Source organism: Etheostoma spectabile, chromosome 22, assembly GCF_008692095.1.
Source record: "Etheostoma spectabile isolate EspeVRDwgs_2016 chromosome 22, UIUC_Espe_1.0, whole genome shotgun sequence".
Taxonomy (NCBI): domain Eukaryota; kingdom Metazoa; phylum Chordata; class Actinopteri; order Perciformes; family Percidae; genus Etheostoma; species Etheostoma spectabile.
Window position 1 is genome coordinate 10,767,848 of NC_045754.1, and position 15,298 is coordinate 10,783,145.

The window sequence follows — 15,298 nt, forward strand, 5'->3', positions numbered from 1 at the left end:
TACAGCTACACTTTTTCATGCAAAGTAATATATTGTAGTAAGTAAAAATAACCATTTATGTACGCACTTGCCCTCCAATGTTGTATCTGAGTGAGAAAATGTAAGAGTATTGAACTAAAAACATCCAATTGTAGTCAACCTCCTCTTCATAACTAAACAAATGCATATTTTTGGCACGTGCGTGCCTTTGTTGACCTGAGTAACAAAGCAAAAAAAAAAAGAATCAAACCACTATACAGATGGGATTTTTATCCTCAGTGCCTCCAGAATGTACACACATCCCACGTACAAATACAACACTTAATGCTGAATAACAATGTAGAACACATCCTGCTGAGTTACTTTGTCAGCAAAGTCAGAGCTTTATCATACTATACCATATCATTTTCCTCTGTGATGATGTATTCTGTGACAACACACAAACCGGCTTGTAGACTATACAGTGGCTATAAAAAGTCTACACACCCCAGTTAATATGCCAGGTTTTTGTGATGTAAAAACATTAAGATAAATCATGTCAGAACCTTTTCCACTTGTAATGTGACCTATAATGTAAACAATTCAATTGAAAAACAAACTGAAATCTTCAAGGTTGAAAAATGAAAAAATAAAAACCTTACAATAACCTGGTTACATACAGTAAGTGTGCACACCCTCTTATAACTGGGGATGTGGATGTGCTCAACCCATAACATTTAAACTCATGTTAAATAGAAGTCATTAGACACCTACCATCAATTAAAGTGACTCTGATTAATCAAAAATAAAGTTCAGCCGTTCCAGTAGGATTTTCCTGACATTTTCTTAGTTGCATCTCAGAGCAAAGGCCACGGTCTGAAGAGAGCTTCCAAACCATGAGTGGGATCTCATTGTTGAAAAATATCAGTCAGGAGAAGGGTACAAAAGAATTTCCAAAGCATTAAATATACCATGGAACACAGTGAAGACAGTCATCATCAAGTGGAGAAAATATGGCACAACAGACACATAACCGAGAACTTGACGTCCCTCCAAAATTGATGAAAAGACAAGAAGAAAACTGCTCAGGGAGGCTTTCAAGAGGCCTACAGCAACATTAAAGGAGCTGCAGGAATTTCTGGCAAGTACTGGCTGTGTGCTACATGTGACAACAATATCCTGTATTCTTCATATGAATAGGTAGGATGGCAAGACGGAAGCCTTTTCTTACAAAGAAAACATCCAAGCCCGGCTGAGGTCTGCAAAAACAAACATCAAGTCTCCCAAAAGCATGTTGGAAAATGTGTTATGGTCTGATGAAACCAAGGTTGAACGTTTTGGCCATAATTCCAAAACATATGTTTGGTGCCAAAAAAACACTGCACATCACCCAAAGAACACCATACTCACAGTGAAGCATGGTGGTGGCAACATCATGCTTTGGGGCTGCTTTTCTTCAGCTGGAATTTGGGCTTTAGCCAGGGTGGAGGGAATTATGAACAGTTCCAAATACCAGGCAATTTTGGAACAAAACCTTCTGGCGTCTGTAAGGAAGATGAAGAGGAAGTTCAGCTTTCAGCATGACAACAACCCAACAACCCAAAGCACACATCCATATCCACAAAAGCATGGCTTAACCAAAAGAAGATTAACGATGTGGAATGGCCCAGCCAGAGCCCAGACCTGAATTCAAATGAAGATTTGTGGGGGGATCTTAAGAGGGCTGTGCACAGGAGATGTCCTCGCAATGTGACAGATTTGGAGCACTTTTGCAACAAAGAGTGGGCAAATATTACCATGTCAAGATGTGCCATGCTACTCCCAAAAAGACTGAGTGCTGGAATAAAATCAAAAGGTGCTTTAACAAAGTATTAGTTTAAGGGTCTGCACACTTATGCAGCCATTGTACATTTTTATTCCCCCCCCCCCCAAAGATTTAAGTTTGGTTTTCAATTGAATTGTTATCGTTATAGGTCACATTAAAGGTGGAAAAAGTTCTGACATGATTAATCTTTGTCTCGTTTTTTACATCACAAAAACCCGACATTTTAACAGGAATGAGCAGACTTTTAATATTCACTGTTTTTATTCAATGTGCTTTCACTTGTACAGCCAAGAGAATACATCAAAAACTTTTGTGAAAATATACTAAGAACAAATAAAATACAAGTTATAATTAGCACTTCATTATAATTACTAGTTTGCCATATCATTATTTTAAGCTTCTGGCAAAGATCAATAATTGCCCTGCAGTTAATCACATCAAACAGCCTCATTAGTTCTGGTACTGGTTTTGCTCTTCAGTCTGTATCCTGTATTTTTAGGTGCCAAGGAAACGCTTCAACAACTTTTTTTTCTTCATATTCTGCATTATAATATAAATTTTTGTCTGTATTTTGTTTTTGTGTGTATAAACTTTAGAAAAAAAATATTATTTCTGTCATATCTGATCTGAGAGTTGTAAAACTGACTGTATCCTGTCTTTTCATCTTCCAATCTTTTGTCTTTTCTTATGTTGCTCTGCTCACTGTGCAGGCAAAATGCTTCAACAGGCCAAATGAAAGACATTTTTGAAAACAGAAGCACAAAACTAGGAATCCTTTCTGTATTCATCATCGTGTTGAAATGCTGCCACGTTCAGGGTCTATGATTTTTATATTTTTCAGCAAATTCCATTTTGAAATGGCCAGACAATGCCAGATGTTAACCAGAGTACCGTGATAGTATTTCAGATTGTGTCATCAAATATTTAGCAGTTTATTTTTTTACATATAAATGAAGGAGCAGAAAGTAAAAGTCAATTTCTTCACAGAGAGAGCTTTTTTGGACTCTGTACAAAGGATGCATCTTTTCAAATATGACTCCCATCACTTAAAATTACTGTATGTCCCCCTCTACTTTCTGAATTGCGTCCTCCATCAGCTTAATGTACTTGCTCTAATGTGTTCCTTTATTTGTGGCAAAACAGTTTCTATTGTCACACCACTCTTATTTAAACAAACCACGTTACTGTCATAAATGATATCTTAAGGGACACTTAAACTTTTGATACATTCATTGCCAGAGAATAAGATACAGCCATGCTAGCTGCTTTGATGTAAATACTAGCAACATTATGCTAACATGCTCACAATGACAAACACTAAGGATTAGCAGGTACAGTGTTTACCATGTTTACCATGTCAGCATGCTACAAAGCACTAATCACAAACTACACTTGAGGCTGGTGGGAAAGCCATTACCCCTAATTTCCACCAGGCGCTTGGAGGTTGAAAAACATAATACCACATCACAGATCTTTTAAAATTAAAAAGACAACACCAAAAAAGAGAAGGCATGGAGTTTAATTGCAGGAGTTCCTAGAGTGGAATGTAGATACTAGAAATGGAATGTAGATACACGTGATTGTTCTGTAAAGTACTTAGAGTCCATATAATCTGCAAGTCGGACAGCAAGATGCTCCTCTTCTGAGACGCTCCCGTGTGTGGTATGTCGCAGGGCAGAGGAAAAACCAAAACAGTGGCACAGCCAAACGCAGACATGCCCAGTAGAGAATGGGAGTTAGACTTGCTGGTATTTGGTCATATATCAAAGTATTGGACAAATTAAAAATTTTGACCTGATGATAGCGCAAGATCAATTGTTGAGGGATAACCACAGTTATTACAATTCATCCTGTGGGGAATATGAATGTCATGGAAATTTCATGTCAATCCATCCAATAGTTAACTATTTCTTGTTAAAACCACAAATGGCAACCTAGCTAACCGTGTTTCCATTCAAATATTTTTATGCACATTTTGAAGTAACGCATTGGAAACAACATTTTTTGAAGATCTCCTTTCATTTTTATATGGTTAGATGGACAAGTTGAATTGTTTTGTTTCCGGTTAGCAACCGCTTCCTCCTCTACTCTGTTAACTGGCGGATTACAGCATGTGTAGCCTGTAACCCTAATCCTAAAATTAATAATTAAATAGTTAAAAATTATTGTTAGACTTCCGAGGCGCTGGACCAAATATGGTGAAGAACGCCCATTAGGGGGTGCTTTAATGAACGAAGACGCGTTTTGGCAAATAACTCAATGAATTTAAATGGGAAATTTGCAATTGCAATATCTCTACCGCAATAAATGTTATCACCACAAAACTTGAGATTGTTGCTCATAATGCCAATTTAAGGCTCTGTATCAGATTTGATGATGATCGCCCTTTAGGGGGCGCTATAATTGAGGTAGAAGTGTTTGGCCTTATACTCAATGAATGGGAAAATCGCTACTGCAAATCACCACAGACTTTACAGTTTGCACGTAGTGAAATTTCCTGTTGTTTGGGTTCATCACGGGCGATGTGCACCCGGGTGGATTGCGCCGGGGAGGCTTGGACCCCAGTCATAACTGCTTGCAGTTCTAGTTTACGTATATAATTAACAAATGGTCTAGGCCATTGGTGAAAAAGCATTGATCACTTAGAGAGGGGGAGGGGCGTTACATTTTGTCCCCACTGAGGATAAAAATAGTTGTGCAGAGGCAGGGATATGTAGACCAGAAAGGGGGAAATCACATCCTGATGTACAAAATCTTGTGTCAATCCAATGAGTAGATGTTGAGAAATTTCAGTCCGTACCAAAGTGGTAGACTGACTTCACATCCAGCAGTCTGACCCATTGGTCATATAACAAATTGATAGTTCAGCTTCAAGTAATGTTGCAATTATTTAATTTTTTTCCTTGAAATATGAGAACATATCCTTGAGTCCTTCAAACCGTTAAGCTCATAGCTCACACAATAAATAGCACTGTTGTAGATGTATCTTCAATCCAATAAATCACTGCTCTAAAAAAGCCAGTACAGTATTTAAACTAAAAGCATTTTACTGCAGTCATGCACTGAACGTCTAACATAGCATACAACAGTCAAATCTCATTTTGCATTTCATAAATAAAAATATTTTCACGTGATACAGATCCCATCATCAGATGTAAAGAAAATCATGATAGATGAGATGGAGCACTGGATTTAAGTGAGATTTATTGGCGGAAAAATGGAGCACTTGAATGCTCGCTGGCTACAGAGATGGCTGCAATGTGGGGAAACATCTGTAAATTAAATCTATCTAGCTATCTGTCTGTCTGTCTGTCTGTCTGCCTGCATTAATTCTATAAAAGGCTGCTTGTCTTCACCTTATACAATCTACTCTCTAAATTTTAACATTACACAGTGCTCGGCAGGGAATGGAATTTGTCCTGCCACCTTAAATAAATCAATACTGATAAAAAATGATGAGTCCTACAATAACACAAACACAGACACACACGGATGACTGTGACTGATAATGCTGCAGATTCTGGAGACAAACATGAATCCACATATGGTGCTCTAAATTATATTGTGAATCTCAATTAAGCTACACAGCTGGGGTCTTTTAGTCATGCAGCACACCATATTGCACTTATTTGAAATTTTCTGGTATTCACATTGGCAGTTGACTGAAGCCTGAGAAATCTACACTTTTGAAGTGATACATTAAAGGGATAGTTCGGCTTTTTGGAAGTGGGGTTGTATGAGGTACTTATCGATACACAGTGTATTTTTTTTTTTTTTTTAACAGCTTATGACAGTCAGTATGCCACCAATTTGGAGAAGTGGCAGAAGTCCCAACATGGAAGCTGCCGTTGGGCAGAAGCAAAATGTGTTTTAGCCACTTAAAAAAAGGCCCACCTAAAAATAATCAATATCAGTTTTGTTGTACTCTGTATCTAGAATATTTGAATGGCCAAAAAATTAAGAGGGGAAACTTCTGTGAAAACTGGAGGAAAGGGCTGTCTGAGTACTACTACTAGCCCACACTTAAACTGAAATAGATTTTTTTTAGGTGGGACTTTGAAGTTAGCTAAAATACGTTTTGCTGTGTATGTTCACCATCCACAGCAGTGTTGGCACTCTCTGTCTGCTTCTCCAAACTGCGGAGCATTCCGACCGTTAAGTACTATTGATTAGTACCTCATACAACCCTGCATCAAAAAAACCAAACTATCCCTTTAACAGCAATTGATCGTTGAGATGGATTCTTTCCCAGTGGTTATTGTCCATGACAGCATGTTGGGGAAAGGAGGACTTAAGTATTCTTGCTTTTATGTTGTTCTCATTGGGACAGCTGCATTGTCTACAATGTGCATGAAGTTTGGACTTTTCTGGGAATTCCTTTCAAAAGCTCTACATGCTGACAGGGTTTTAATTAAGGGGGAAAGAAAAATATATGAAGAATGTAGCATCTCTGTTTTTTTTTTTATCACTACCAACACTCGAAGTGTGATCTGCCATCAAATAGGACTCAGAAGTGAAAATGCACAGAAGGAAAACAAGATCTGTGTGAGAATTGTTTAAGGCTTTTAATGTTGAAGACTGCATCCTAATATAGCTTATTTATATCCATTTAGGACTATGTATGAGAGAAGTAATATTTGAGGCTAGTCATGGTAATACATTTGTAAGAATAATGAGCATCCATTTCATTAATAGGGTTTATCTCATATTCAGAAGTACCAGAAGCTAATACTGCGCTAAAGTGATGCTGGTTATATCTACACAACCAACCATCTTCCGACCATATACATACTTGGAACTTCTCTCCACAGAAGGTGAAGCACTGCTACTTGGGAGGAGTGATTAGCGCAACACCTGAAAAGCACCGTTGTTACTCTCTGCTCCTCACCACGGAGCTTCTCAGGCGCCCCGAGCAAATCAGTCCTCCCAAGTAGCAGACGTAGACGTGCTTCACCTTCTAAGGAGAATGGTTGGATGTATACAGTCAGAAGATGGCTGTGTCTCATGTGACCTTGTTGTTGGTACACACTGTGACTATGCAAATCACAACATGTAAAAAGGAAAATGTTGGCATTATTTTTTGATCCATTGAGAGCAGTAGGCTAGATAGCTGGTTTCCTCCAGGATCTGTGGTAAGCTAGGCTAGTGATGGGTGCGTCAGACAGAGTTACGAGATGGGCAGAGTATGCATGGATTAATTCACCGTATCCCCCAATACGGTGAATAAGATAAAGTCTCAAGTTCCTTTAAGGCAGTGTGCATGGGCCTCAGTAAGAGTGATACTCTGCATTAGAAGAGTTTGAAGAGGGTTGAAATTCGTTAGCCTTTGCAAAACCCAAAAATATTAGAGGAAAGGTGTTAGGAATGGATTTAAGTGTTTGTCTTAAGCTGCTATTGTAAGCACATCGGTTTTACTAGTTGCCTACCTATATCAGTAAATTAGTTTGTGGGGTTACAGCTTACGTTAGAGGGGCTGTACTTGAAATACTAAAAAACAAACAAAAAAACAAACAAACAGAGGTTGTGTGACTACATTGTCTGCTCAAAAAAAATGTTGCTAATGTTAGCAGCTCGGTCCTGCTCTTTATTTGATTTGGGTTTACTCTCCAGCAGACATGCTAACGTTACCCAAGATTGCGTTATGTTTGCCAAACACATTGGTTTGAAAGCCTTTTCTCTAGTAGACTAATGTTAGGTGTAAACATGTGGTTTCAAATTTCAATATTTAAGCTAAGCAACCAAACAGGGTTATGTTTAAAATGATGGTCTGATCTTTCAGTTTGACTTGCTGGGGACAGCTTGGCCTTAGCCTTTAAGTATTATATCAAGTAGGTAGCTGTGTATTTAAGAACCTTTTCACAAGATTCTCGAGAATTAATTGGCAAGCTACAATTGATAAAAACCTGTTTAACTGCCAAAATTGACAATTGTAGGCTCAAACTGGGAAAACTGTAAAGCTGCATTAGTGCACAGTTATAGGTTGGTCAGATTTTTCACTGCATTAACATTTTTGTTTATTTTTCAGCACCTTTAAATTTTTCTCATTGCATCCTCTTTTATAATTACACTTGCTTTTATTTAAAACTATTCCTGCTGATCAGCACTACAGCCACTCACCCAACACTTACGTCTATGATCACAGTCAACATGCTTTAGCGAATGGAAAAAAAGAGAATTTCTCTTGAATCTGCCCACTCAGCACGTCTGCCTAACTGAATAATCAGTAATCAAATGAACCCTGCAGGCTGCATTTAGAAACTGCTGAAACAATATTTGAGTAGATACAAAGAGATCTATGGATGTTGATTGACCAACCAGTGCTATTAACACACCCTAACTTTATCATAATGTGATAATACTTTTTTCTTGGATATGGTCCCTTAGGGAGTCATTCGGTCCCAATCATTTTCTCTTTTGTTATCACAGTTTTATTTCCATTTTTACAGCAAATTATTAAAGTTTAAGCCCTCTGGGTTGCCTAGATCGAGATCTTTGAATCTGCTCTGTCAATCTGACTGATTTGCCTAGCATTATGACATGAAATCAGTTAGAGCGGAGGCAATGTCAGACCGAAAATGGAAACGGAGTATAACGAGTTGACAGCTCTGTCAGCTATCAGTCAATCTTCTGGGTCTAAAATTATCAAACCCTTTAAGGAGGAATGTTCTCTGTTTATAAGACATAACAGAACAGTGCATTAATTTGACTTTTAAGTTCAGCTCTTATCTTGTGCATGATTTAGGTGGTATCAAGCCTTCATGGGCTGGCAGAGAGAACATGTTGCTCGTTGCTGCAGTCCAAGAGGACATTTTAAGTGATAAGTGGGCTGTGTGGAGTGGAGTTGGCGTGGACCAACTGTGGCTATAAAAAACCCAAAGCAGGGGTAGACAATTGTGCTAAATACAAACTGCCTTGTAGTTTGCCAGCAATCAAACATTTCCAAACAACTGTTCTGCATTATTTATCTGAATGATTGATAATCATAGACACTCAATTAAACATGATGCACACACTACAATGAATTTGTTTTGTTTTATTTACTATGCCGGACATTACCTACTCCTTAAGTAAAGATCCTGATCCCATACAAGTCCAGGGTTAACAGATTTCATCGAGCATGTACTGATCTGTGATTCATCTACATTAACTGAGACTTCACATTTTGGTTATGTGCTTCTTACCATACAGCAATGATATGGTAATTCAGATAATTTCCTCCTGCAGTTTGAATCTCTCAAAAACAGCAACCAGAGGTGGGAACTAACAGGCAATCAGCTGGCCAATAAAGGTTACTACTGCTGCATTTCAACAATGCACAATTTGTCAAAAAACCTTATGAAAATGCTCCAATGGCACAAAGAGATGTTTTTTTGCATCTTGTGGATATGTAAAATGAAACAAATGGAGAAAATACTTTCTTCATCTTATTGAAAAAAATGAAGCCAGATGGAATCATATTTAGACTGTATCTCAAACAAATATTTACTAACGTTGATGCAGCTTTCATAATAGAAAATGCACCAGTTAAGCCTTTAATACTTCCACAGAATGCCATAGCAACAAGCTGGACAAAATGTTGCAGTTTTCAAAATGATGCTCACCACAAAAGTCATGTTTTCCCTCTCTGAAAATGAAGTATTAGGGTGTTTAGGGCTGTGTAGTCGGTTTAGTGCCTGCCAATGTACCACGAGCATCTCCTGAATATGAATGCATTGCATCAATGAAATGCAAAACAAAGTTTTCCCCCTGGGCCTTGCTGTTGTGGCGCTACCATATGGGCTGGAATGCAGACCATTGTTCTAGTTGCAGAGGTTGGGTCATGGCTTCTTAAGGCTTCTAAGGCAGCTCTAAATCCATGTTAGGGAACACAACCCAGTTTTAGTTTTACTATAAAATTCTGCAGCTCATGGTCGCTGTTGTTCTGATCATCAGGCAGGGTAATCAACCACATTCTGTTCCTGTGGAATAGAAATCATTCATATTGTAATGTTTCTTCATGGGAATTTGAACAAGAAGCTCCCACATTTGGGATGCACAATGTGCGCGGTGATAAAACGGTGCCGACATGCACATCGTCAGACATCAAAGTGGGACGTGCGAACTCCCTCTGAGCTGATTGAAGTGGAGAGCATTGCTGTGGAATAAATCAGCTGAAATAAAATTAACATAAGAATGACAATACATATGCTGTTGCTGACCAAAGTACCATACAATTATGCCAGGCATGACATCAACCCCCTTCTCAATCCTGACCCAAGAGAAGTTCCTTTACTCAGGCTTACTGTAATGTTGAGGTCTCTTTGAACTTTGCTGCTTTGATTCTTGTATGCTAAATTAGCATTTCAATCCTGATATAAATCTGAGTAGAGTGTACAAAATCAATGAGGTATGCACAGATCTTGACATGAAGCCAGTTTTGAATAAGGAGTATTTTTTTTGTCTTACTCTTAGCATTTTTTGTGGCAAGTCAAAGTGAAAATGTATCAGGACTTGAAGATTCGGAGAAAGAAAAAATAACATCTCCACTTGCCTTCCTTTGCCTTTTGCTTAGCACTCATAGACATTCTATATAACCCAGATGACTGTGAATCTTCACAGAAATGTACAGAGCTTTCTTTTACTCTTTTGGTGCCATAGCAACAGAGCATGAGACTGTGTTGGTTTATCATTATACTACTAAGGAAACGGGAATCACCTGTTTCTGCTTTGACTCCCTTGAAATAGAATGACTCAATACTAACACTGTAGCCTCTTTGTCTTTGTGTTTCTGTATGACTGTGCACGTACCTTATCTGGGTTTGTATGCTAGTGTCTGTCTTGTCGCCTCAATGAACACATGCTGTGACTTCCCACAGCTTACCATTAGCCCACTCTGAGCAACCACCTCCAGAATTAGTTTGCTTGTGATTTCCTGCAATCTCGAAATTACAACACCACCTGCCTAATCTCACCAGGAGCCAGCCCTCTCCTAACAGTATTTGGACACATCTGATTGTGCTTTTAAAAAACTGTTCTCAAAGGTCTCTTTTATCTCTTCATGTCTGCATAGGTGTAACCATGCCCACTGGGCTGTAAAATGAAATTGCAGACAATCAAAAAATCAGTCAAAAGATTAGAGTGTTTTTTTATCTTTCACTCCATTGCAACCAATTAAAAAAAACAACAACAAAAAACTCAGTTTTGTTGTGAAGATGCATGGACAGGCAGTTGGAAATACATTGTGCAGGCACATACTGTAGCACGCCATTGTTATCACAACAGGATGCATTACTACTTAGAAAGGCTTTAGAGGCTGACGGACCGCTTCCATTGAAAATGTCACAGGCTTATTCTAATTCATCAATGGGAATATGGCACAGCATCTTCTGCTGAATCTGTTTGAGATTCTTCCCACCTACATTGTATTAACTATTCATAGCCTGGCAGAGTGAGTTATTACACTGACTGACAGTGCATGGGTCAGAAGAGAGAGGAAGCAGAAACAATGGTAGAACATAAGCAATGGATCATAGTTCAGAACAAACAGATAACATTAATGCTTACAAACTCCAATAAAAGACTGATGACCCTTAGTGCTGTTTAGGAATGTTGATGACAGTGTTTTCCGCAAGTTTCAAACCCTCTCTTGATTTTTCCCTTTGAGGCTAAAAGGAAACTTTATTAAAGTAGTATTTTATATTCATACGCTTCAAGATTAAGACCCTAACTCATTATAATAAGTTTTATTATGGACTGTACACCTGTTTGTTTGAAGTTATGGGTACATTATTGTATGTTATTTTATATCTCTGGAAACATGTTGGAAAATACAGTTTGTGATAACAGAACTGTTTTTGGTATTTGTGTTTTTTATGTATAATCCCTCTTTACAGGCTTATTCAGCAAAGAGTTAAAAGCTTATTTCACCTACATCTGATTGTACTGTTTTTAAGCCTCACAGGCGTGGTTCTAGACATTGCAATGTCAGCAGGCTGGCCTGTTAGTCTTGTTTCTACTTTTGCACATTGTCGTGTTTTATATTTTTTCTGCTTTTGTGCTTTCACAGGAAGATTTTGTTTTATCTTGCGAGACTGCTGTTGAATACATAAAAGCAGCAAATTAAAAATTAATCGGGTCTTTCAATGCAATGTTTTGAGTACAGTTTCGGATAGCTTATATACTGGTATTTAGAGAAAAGAAAACCAGAACAGAAACCATTCCCCAAAGTTATACTTTTAAGCTTTAGGTTCAACCCGGCACTTGAGCAGAGTTCAGGAATTAAAATATGAAAGAATCCAGTAAAGATCCATCCCCGTTCTGTCCATGGGCAAAGAAAGGTTTATCAGCTTGTATCTCCTCTGGAGTATTTTAATTTCCCATTTTCCTACAATCACCTCTGTTTTGCCCAAGTTAGATCACATGTACTTATGTTCGCCAGGCTCCCCGTCTCCACAGTTCTGCTGCGCAGTGTCTATTTGGATTAAACGGAGCTGTCACAGAATAACAAGGGGAACAACAACAGAGTCACACAGTCGGCAATGCCTTAGATAGGAAGAGACTGAGCCTACTTTGTTGTGAAGATAAGAGCGACGAGGCAGTGTGTGATGCCTGGTCCTGTTTTGTCATTATACTCCACATGCACTTCACCTATTACGTAGAGTCTGTTTTATTGTTAACAGAAGCTAGTGGTGGCAAACTAGGGATATCTTTGTTTACATTTAAACTGGCCAGGTTTTTACAGAACATATGTAGTTTACAGAAATCCAAGTGCAGGAAGATTGCAGATATGCATAATATAGGTGACGTTTGTAGTGTTAAAACATTTAATAATATGTTTACATTAATAAAACCCTAACAAGTGTCTACATTTAGCCACATATTCTATTTGCTGTCATATTTTTATGTGTAGTGTGGTGACAGAGTATATTCTATCACTGTACATGTGTCATAAGACTGCTTGTAGCAGCTATTTCTGTAAAACTCCGTAGCTGAAGCACAGGTTTGCCTTGCCAGAAGCATCTGGTTCTGATCCTAAGTCAGTGTAGCCAAGCAGCATTTCTATGCTGTCTCCCCTGAAAACATAGATGGATGTCCTTTTGAACAGGAGCAGGCTCACTCTTGGCTCTGAAATGTACGTGTTGGCAGTGGCACCATAGAGAAAGAAGAAACGTCAATGCCTGTTTATAAAATGTCCTCCAATAGTTAGGCAATAATTATCAAAAAGTAATTATCAAAACTAAAGCACTGAAATCCTTCTCCCTTTCATTTATTTATTTTGGCGTTGGGTGTGTGTGTGGGTGAGTGGGGTGTGTCTCTAGCTAACGGTTCTTGGAGCCTCACTTTCATTCACCACACAGACCAAGACCAAGGCAAAGGGTGAATAAGAAATTATCTTTGGGCAATCTGGACAGTAGTGAGAATCCATTTGAATAACCGAACCCTGCATTTTCTCAAGTCAACCAGCAAGTCGTGGGGTTAAAACATGAAAGAAGTGCTAAGAAAAGACAGTTCAGTTTCACCAGTACTGTTTTTAATTTTACCATGTTTAAATGGATTTCTGTTTGTGTCTATAGACCATGCATTTTATTATTTACCACATAATATTGTTCTATGAGAAACACCATTGCAATTAGTGGGCTAATTTTACACATTTGTTTCTTCATCATGATATATTACTCAATTCAAACTACTAATGTAGTATAGCCTTTTTTTATTTTATTTTATTTTTTTTACAATAGAGGCTATTTCTTAAAAGGCCTATATATACTCAGCAAAAAAAGAAACTTCCTTTCACTTTTAACTGCTTTTATATTTTAAGAAAACTTAACATATGCAAATATTTGCATCAACATTAAAAGACTTAACAACTCGGACATAAACTGAACAATTTTCACAGACATGTGACTAACAGAAATTGAATAATCTGTCCCTGAATAAAGGGGTGGGGGGTGGGGGGCTCAGTAACTGGTGTGGCCACCAGCTGCATAAAGTACTGCAGTGCAGCTCCACCTCATGTACTGCACCAGACTGGCCAGTTCTTGCGGTTGTTTTCACCATCCTGTACCTGTCCTGCAGGTGTGTTATTCGGATATATCAATCCTATATAGATGTTGTTACATGTGGTCTGCTACTGCGAGGCAATCGGTTGTGCTTCCTGTCTCCCTGTAGCACTGTCTTGGGCGTCTCACAGTAGGGACATTGCTATGTATTGCCCTGGCCACATCTGCATTCCTCATGCCTCCTTGCACCATGCCTAAGGCACGTGCACGCTGATTAGAAGGGACCCTGGACGTCTTTCTTTTGGTGTTTTTCAGAGTCAATAGAAAGGTCTCTTTACTCCTAATTTTCTTATAACTGTGACCTTAATTGCCTACTGCCCTTAAGCTGTTATTGTCTTTTCGACCGTTCGATAGGTGCATGTTCATTAATTGTTTATGGTTTATTGAACATTTAAAACATTGTTTTAACCCTTTACAATGAAGGTCTCTAAAGTTATTTTGATTTTTACAAAAGTATCTTTAAAATGCTGTGTCCTGAAAAAGTGGCGTTTCTTTTTGTGCTGATTTTATATATATATATATATATATATATATATATATATATATATATATATATGTGTGTATATGTAGTCAATATGAAATGATGAACTACTCTTACTCATAAACTGTCATTTGAGGTCTGTAAGTTTTTAACATTCGCATCAGTCAGTCGTCAGATGATAGCACTTTGGTCCAAACTGAAATATCTCAAAAACCATTAGATAGTTTGGCATTGAAATTGCTATGACATCCATGGAGCCCAGGGGATAAATCCCAATGACTTTGGTGATCCCCTGACATTTTCTCTAGCAGCGATGGTGTTTTTTATCATGTCTCGAAAGGAATTGCCATGGAATTGTTCATCCGGATGATGTGTAATAACTGGTGATCCCCTTACTGTTCATCTAACAAACATCATCAAGTCAAAGTTTTAATTAGTTGTTTATGACCAAATACTTGCATCAGCTGCACTGTGTGTATAGTGCTAATTAGCATGTTTACATTAGTATGTTAACACACTAAACTAAGATGGTGAACATTTATATAAACATTAAACCTGCTAAACATTAGCATGTTAGCATTGTCATTTTGTGTATGCTAAAGTTAGCAGGCAGACTATGAATGTAAAAGGTTTATTTAGGTCAAATATTTGAGAATTTTATCAGTTTATCTTAAGAATTCAAAACCACCAAATTTGCAGATACATAGTTGTCACCGGACTGACAACATTAGAAACATAGACGCACCTTAGCAGCAACAAATGTAATTTGCAGCCAGAGTCAATCTAGCAACTCTCTGTTGGCTTGTGAGTTGGAAAAACCAAACTCACAATGCTAATCCCATTGTGTATAGAGTTGGTGGACGGGCTCAACATAATGACGGCAGAGTTGAGTTGAGTTCTGCGTGAATTCCTTGCAACTTGAAAACAAAGAAGATGGCGGTTGCTGCTGGCAAACAGCGGCCTTTCGAATCGGCTTTGGCCGCGACTCTGGAAGAC

At 38.2% G+C, this 15,298-nt stretch overlaps 1 long non-coding RNA gene across 1 annotated transcript in view; it reads left to right on the forward strand.

The window, feature by feature from the left end:
* Positions 1–6,561: 6,561 nt before the first annotated feature.
* The window catches only part of LOC116672420 (uncharacterized), an 18,945-nt gene continuing 10,208 nt past the window's right edge, over positions 6,562–15,298 (forward strand). The window contains exon 1 of the long non-coding RNA XR_004327547.1: positions 6,562–6,703. This is a non-coding gene — a long non-coding RNA (uncharacterized LOC116672420). The remainder of the gene's footprint in view (positions 6,704–15,298) is intronic.